Source organism: Carlito syrichta, unplaced genomic scaffold, assembly GCF_000164805.1.
Source record: "Carlito syrichta isolate Samal-C Ts95f unplaced genomic scaffold, Tarsius_syrichta-2.0.1 Scaffold309728, whole genome shotgun sequence".
In the NCBI taxonomy this organism is placed as follows: Eukaryota; Metazoa; Chordata; class Mammalia; order Primates; family Tarsiidae; genus Carlito; species Carlito syrichta.
Window position 1 is genome coordinate 413,709 of NW_007253824.1, and position 7,012 is coordinate 420,720.

Sequence of the window (7,012 nt, forward strand, 5' to 3'; positions counted from 1 at the left end):
TACCACATTTTTTTAATCCAGTCCTCTTTTGGTGGGCAGCATGGTTGTTTCCAGGTTCTTGCTATTGTGAACAACGCTGTGATAAACATACATGTGCAGGTATCTTTTTATAGAGTGATTTGAGATCTTCAGGGTATATTCCCAGTAGGGGGATTGCGGGGTCATATGGAAGGTTGATTTTTAGAGCTTTTAGGAATTGCCACACTGCTTTCCACAGAGGTTGCACTAGTTTGCACTCCCACCAACAGTGTAGATGTGTTCCCTTTTCACCACACCCTCTCCAGCAGCTGTTATTTTTTGAGTTGTTGATAATTGCCATTCTGACTGGAGTTAGGTGGTATCTCAGTGTGGTTTTGATTTGCATCTCCCTGATGATTAGTGAGGTTGAGCATTTCTTCATGTGTTTGTTGGCTGCTCGGATGTCCTCTTTTGTGAAGTGTCTGTTCATATCTTTGGCCCATTTGATAATGGGGTTGTTTGTTTTTTTCTTTTCAGCATGTTTGAGTTCCTTGTAGATCCAGGATGTTAAGCCTTTGTCAGACCTGGAGTTGGCAAATACTTTTTCCCAGTCTGTAGGCTGTCTCCCTGCTCTCTTGATGGTTTCTTTGGCTTTGCAGAAGCTTGTCAGTTTAATAAGGTCCCACTTGTCTATCTTCTCTCTTATGACCTGTGGGTTTCGGGTTTTGTTCAGGAATTGGATGCCAGTTCCAATTTCCATGAGGGTATTTCCTTCCTTTTCTAAGGTTCTTATGGTTTGAGGTTTTACATTTAGGTCTCTGATCCATTTGGAGTTAACCTTTGTGCATGGGGATAGATAGGGGTCCTGTTTCAATCTTCTGCATGTGGTCAGCCAGTTTTCCCAGCACCATTCACTGAATAGGTTCTCTTCTCCCCAGTGGTAGGTGGTGGGGGCTTTGTCGAAGATGAGTTGGTTGAGAAATTGAGGTTTTGCTTCTGGAATCTCAATTCTATTCCATTGATCTATATGCCTGTTCCTGTACCAATACCAAGCTGTTTTGATGATTGTAGCTTTATAGTAAAGTTTGAAGTCTGGTAATGTGATACCACCTGCTTTTTTTTTTTTTTTGCTGAGGATTGTTCTGGCTATTCTTGGATGTTTGTGTTTCCATATGAATTCCTGTGTTGTTTTTTCCAGCTCTGAGAAGAATGTTGCTGGTAATTTGATGGGTATTGCATTGAATTTGTAGATTGCCTTAGGTAAGATGGACATCTTCACAATGTTGATTCCTTCAATCCATGAGCATGGGATATTTTTCCACTTGTTTGTGTCATCTTTGATTTCTTTGAGCAGTGTTTTGTAATTTTCATTGTAAAGATCTTTCACATCTCTGGTTAGGAAGATGCCAAGGTATTTCATTTTTTTTGTGGTTATTGTGGATGGAATTGTGTTTTTTATTTGGGTTTCTGTTTGTTTATTATTGGTGTAGAGAAATGCGATTGTCTTTTGTACATTTATTTTGTATCCTGAGACTTTATCTCTCTTTGCAGATGATATGATTGTGTACCTTGAAAACCCAAGAGAATCTGTCAAAAGCCTCTTTACATTAGTAGTCATTTTTCAATCCTGCTCTCTTCATGATCTATCTTCTCCCTTCTATTTCCTGACCCTAGGCAATAACTTATCTACTTTTTGTCTCTATATATTTGCCTATGGGAGACTTTTTATGATATTATAATTTTAATTCATTTTCATTGGCAAAAGATCTGATGGAGATTAGTGTATTGAGGAAAATGAAATGTTTTGGCTCTATGGAAAAGACTAAATAAAAGAGAAGATGAGGGGCCTCAATCTATCTCTATTTTCCTTGCTCAATTATCCTCTAATTGGAGAATAGACATTAAGTACCAACCATAATTGTCTTTGTCCTTATTAACCTAACAAATTAGCACTATTTTATCTACCTTTCCTACAAGGGCCAATGACAATACAACCCAGGAAATATTCTGTTGTCATTATAACAGCAGTAAAGAAATTCAAAAATCCATTATATACTGTTTATTGCTATCCTACAAATGAATTTCATTACTATGCTGTTTTTATTTTGCAGTTATGTATATTGATTGGTGATTTAGGTCATTTAATAGTTTTCTTTTTTGAGGATTACACTGTTTATACTTTCATCTGTCTTGCCAAACTCTACAATTTACTCTTTGATTATTAGGAAAATTGAGGAAAGTGCTATAGTTGTCTCTAGAAATGAATGAAATAAATGTGCTTAGCCTAGTTGTGTTTTATAATATTTTTCCAAGCAAATAATGAGTTTAAAAATATTCTCTTCACGAGAAATGAGAATGTTTAGGTAGATAGTGTGAAAACCTATTTTATCTCTAAGATTTTATTTTATTTATATCTTGCTAACTGATTTATCAGACATATCTCTAAATATTAGTATAAAGCAAACAAGACTCTTTTAAGCATAAAGTCAGGTATTAAAATATTTAGATAATATATATAGATATATATTCTTCAACTGTGAAGATAAATTGAAGAAATGCCTAGAAATAAAACAGATTCAAGTTCACCTAAATAATACAGCATTCTGGTGCCCAAGAATGGCAAATACTAATGCAAAATTTGTGTTTAAATTGGTAAACATTTACTTAAGAAATTATCATCGGTATGATATTACAACAAAATGGTATACTGCATTTTAAGTGTATCTTGTTCTATTTATTCTTCAAATATATTTTATGAAGCTATCAGACTTCAGGATACAGAAGATAATAAAAAAGAGTACAATTCCATTCATTAGAAAACTTGCAGACTTTTGAACGTAAGCAAAAAATTTTTTTTAAATGAAAAATATATAGTATGGTAAATGATGTTAATGACTCTAGATATAAATTTTTAAAAAGACGTAGGATATTTTGAGGATGAAAATGTTGTAGGTAGTCAGGAAATGGTCAATATAGTAATCATTGAATAGAACCACAAGTGGCTAAGAGAGTGAGCTAGAAACAAATCTTTACAAAGAATGCTGCTGTCAGAGAGATAAGTAAATTCAAAGGCCTTAGGATGGGGTTCTATGGTAATATTTGAAGGAGGACAGTGAGAAAGGGCAATGTTGAAAGAATAAAGTGCGTAAGAGAGAATATTAGGATATGAAATTGGGATATAATGAAATAACAGATTATGTAAGATCTTGTAGGTCCAGTAAGAATCTTCAATTCTTATTGATTTAGGTAAATTTAGAAGCTTTGAGAAGAGAAATGAATTTCCATGGCCTATGCTTTGCTAAAATCACTCTGGCTGTTACTTTGAGAATAGCCTTTAAAACAGAAGAAATGAAAAAATCAGGAACACAGTGGTGGATTGGCCAAAGTTGCAGCAGAAGGTAAGAATTGACTGGATTTTGTATGTTCTGGGAGGAAAAAGTCAATAAAAGTTGTTGACTGTAAAGAAAATACAGGGGTGCCAAAAAAGTAGACACATTTTAAGAGTTATCTTTGTATTACCTTTCAAAGTTAAATTAAATTCCAGTAACAATGTGTCGTATGACATTTGTTCAACTGTGCTTGTGACTTCTGCCATTTTCTTTGACTATCCTACCTTTTGCATGGTGAGGCTAACATTCATTTTATTAAGGCAATCTTTTCAGCAGATGGCTTACTTAAAATATGCATACATTTTTTTTCCACTCCTTCTGTTTAATGGCTATAGGACAGCAAGGGAGACAAATTTAATGTCAAATCTTTTATCTGCATAACTGGGAAAATAAAATTCTTTTGGTCTTATAACAGAAAGATTATGAAATAAGTAGTTTTGAATGGGAAGATCAAGGAGACTGATACTGGACATATTACATTTGCAATGTAGAAATGTTCATTATGCACATGTCTGAAATTCAGAGAGGAGATTCACACTGGGCATATAAATTGGGCAGATTTCAATATGTAACTGAATGAGATCACCTCTTCAGTAAATGTAGATGGTAAACAAGCATGCTCTAAGTTATGAATATGTAAGTACTCAAATGAGAAACTTGGAAGACATATTAAGGATCAGTAGGTGAAAAAGAGGGAACAACAAGTTAAAAAAATACAGAAAACTGTGAGGTCCTGGCAGTCAAATAAATGCATCATTTACTATACATAGTCAAATGAAATATGAACTGAAAATTGATTATTAAATATAGCAATATGGAGATCATTGGTGATATTGGTAAAAACATTTTGGTAATATGCTCAAAATCTAGCCATGATAGCTTCAAGAAAGAAAGGAAAGAGAGAAATCAGAAACTGGCTAAATTAGTGGGTTTTTTTGGAAAAGTTTGGATATAAATGATTTCAAGATAAGGAAAAGTACCTGAAGGATAAAGTAGATATGAGAACTGTTTTTTATTATGAATATTTTTAGGACAGTTTTAGGTTCACACCCAAATGGAGAGAAAAGTACAGAGAGATTCCATATGTTCAACCTTCACCTCTACCAATACTATGCACCAGAGTGATGTATTTGTTACAATGGATGAACCTACCTTGACACGTCATTATGCAAAACCCGTCATTTATGTTAGGGCTCACTCTTAGTGTTGTACATTCTATGGCTTTGATAAATGCATGATGACATGTATCCACTATTACATTATTATTCAAAATAATTTCATTGCCATAAGAGTCTTCTATCTTCTGCCTATTTATCCCTTTCTCCTGCTTAATCCTTGGCAAACACTGATCTTCTTTGTTATCTTCATAGTTTTGCCTTTTCAGAATGTCTTATAGTTGGGATTATATATATATATTTGTAATTCCAAATTATATATGATGTGGAAAACATATTTTCATATGCTTACTTATTTTCTGTATATCTTTTTTGGTAAGGTATCTGTTCAGCTGGTTTGGTAATGATTTAATTGTGTTGTTCATATATTTGTTGCTGTTGAATTTTAAATTACTTTGTGTTATGGACAGTCCTTTACCAGATAAGTCTTCTACAAATATTTGTTCCCAGTCTGTGGCTTGTCCTTTCATTCACTTGACATTGTCTTTCACAGAGTACGGTTTTTTAATTGTAATAAAATTCAGCATATCAATTATTTCTTTTATGCATTGATCACGTCATTAGTGCTGTATCAAAGATGTTATTATTAAACCAATGTCATCTAGGTTTTCTTTTATAACTCCTAGGAGCTTTATAGTCTTGTCCTTTATCTTTAGGTCCATCATACATTGTGAGTTAGTTTTCGTAAAGAGTATAAGATTTATGCCTAGATTTTTTTTTTCATATGAATGTTCCTCTATTGTCTTTGTACATTTGTCATAGAACAGTTGACTATATTTATAAGGATCTATTTCCAGGTTCTTTACTCTGTCTCATTTCTCTGTCTGTTGTTTCATCTATACCACACTGTCTCAGTTACCATTTATAGTAAGTCTTAAAGTCAGGTAGTATCTTTTGACTTTGTTCTTTTCCTTCAATATTAGTTGAGTATTCTGGATCCTTTGCCTCTACATATAAACTTTAGAATCAACTTTTCAATATCTGCAAAGTAGTTTTTCTGGAATTTTTTTATTAGTGTTGTGCTGATTCTAAAGATCTAGTTAAAAACCAACAATAAAAAAACTAATGTCTTGATAAAATTGAGTTTTCCTACCCATGCACATAGATACAATTTCTTTAATTTTTCTTTAATATCTTTCATCAATGTTTTATAGTTTTCATCATATTGATCTTATACATATTTGGTAAGATTTATACTTAAGTATTATATTTTGGTGTGCCAATGTAAATAGTAATGTGTTTTTAATTTTAAATTCCACTGGTTCATTGGTTGTGTATAGAAAAGTAATTGACTTTTGTATATTAATGTTGTGTCTTGTAATTTTGCTGTAATCGCTTCTTAGTTCTAGGGCTTCTTTCATGGTTATTGTTGATTCTTTTGGATTTTCTACACTGAAAAACATCTACAAACAAAAACATTTATTTATGCTTTCCTCTTTTGTATAAATTGTATTTCCTCTTGTTGTCTTATTGCATTAGCTAATAATTCCAAAATGGTGTTGGAAAGCAGGAATGAGAGGGAATGTTCTTGTCTTTTTCCTAATCTTAGCAAGAAAGCTTCTTTTCTCACATTTAAGTATGATGTTAGCTTCAGGTTTGTTGTATATGTTTTTTATTAGGCTGAAGAAAACCCTCTCAGTTCTACTTTGCTGAAAGTTTTTATCATGAAAGTTTTATCATAGGTGTCAGATATTGTCAAATGTATTGTCTCCATTTATTGACATAATCGTGATTTTTTTCTATTAGCCTATTTATGTAATAGACAGCATTAATTAATTTTCACATGGTAATCTATTCTTGCATATCTACAATAAATCCCACTTAATTGTCATGTGTAATTTTTAAAATACATTGTCGGATTTGATTTGCTAATATTTTGTTGATTTTTGTATCATGTTCATGGGAAATATTGATTTGTAGCTTTCTTATTTTATAATGTTTATGGCTGGTTTGAAATTAAGAGTAATGCTGGCTATTTACTGCAGCACCATTCACAATAACAAAAACATGAAATCAACTATACTGCCTATAGAAACTGAACTGGATTTTTAAAAATCGTACATATACATGATGGAATATTCTGCAGCCATAAAGAAGGACAAACATGGATTTCACAGCAACTTGAATGGATTTAGAGTCTATAATACTCAATGATCTATCACAGAAACAAAGAACTGAGTATCATGTGTTCTCACTCACAAGGAGACCCTGAACATTTAACATAATACTATAAGAAAGTGATTGGCAGTAGTGGGATACTGACAGTGAGACAGGAGATAGCTAGAGAAAGCCTAGCCAGACAGGTGGGTCCACTGGTAACAAAGTAGTGAACTCCCTGGGAGCCTATCAAGTTAGAGCTTAGGTATTCACTGCTGAGATTAAAAAGCAACCAATTAGTTCACCATTAGGCCCCTACCTCCTGCTGATTGGTCCTTAATACTGACCAATCAGAACAGCTACAGCGCACAGCTCATGCTAACCAATCAGATT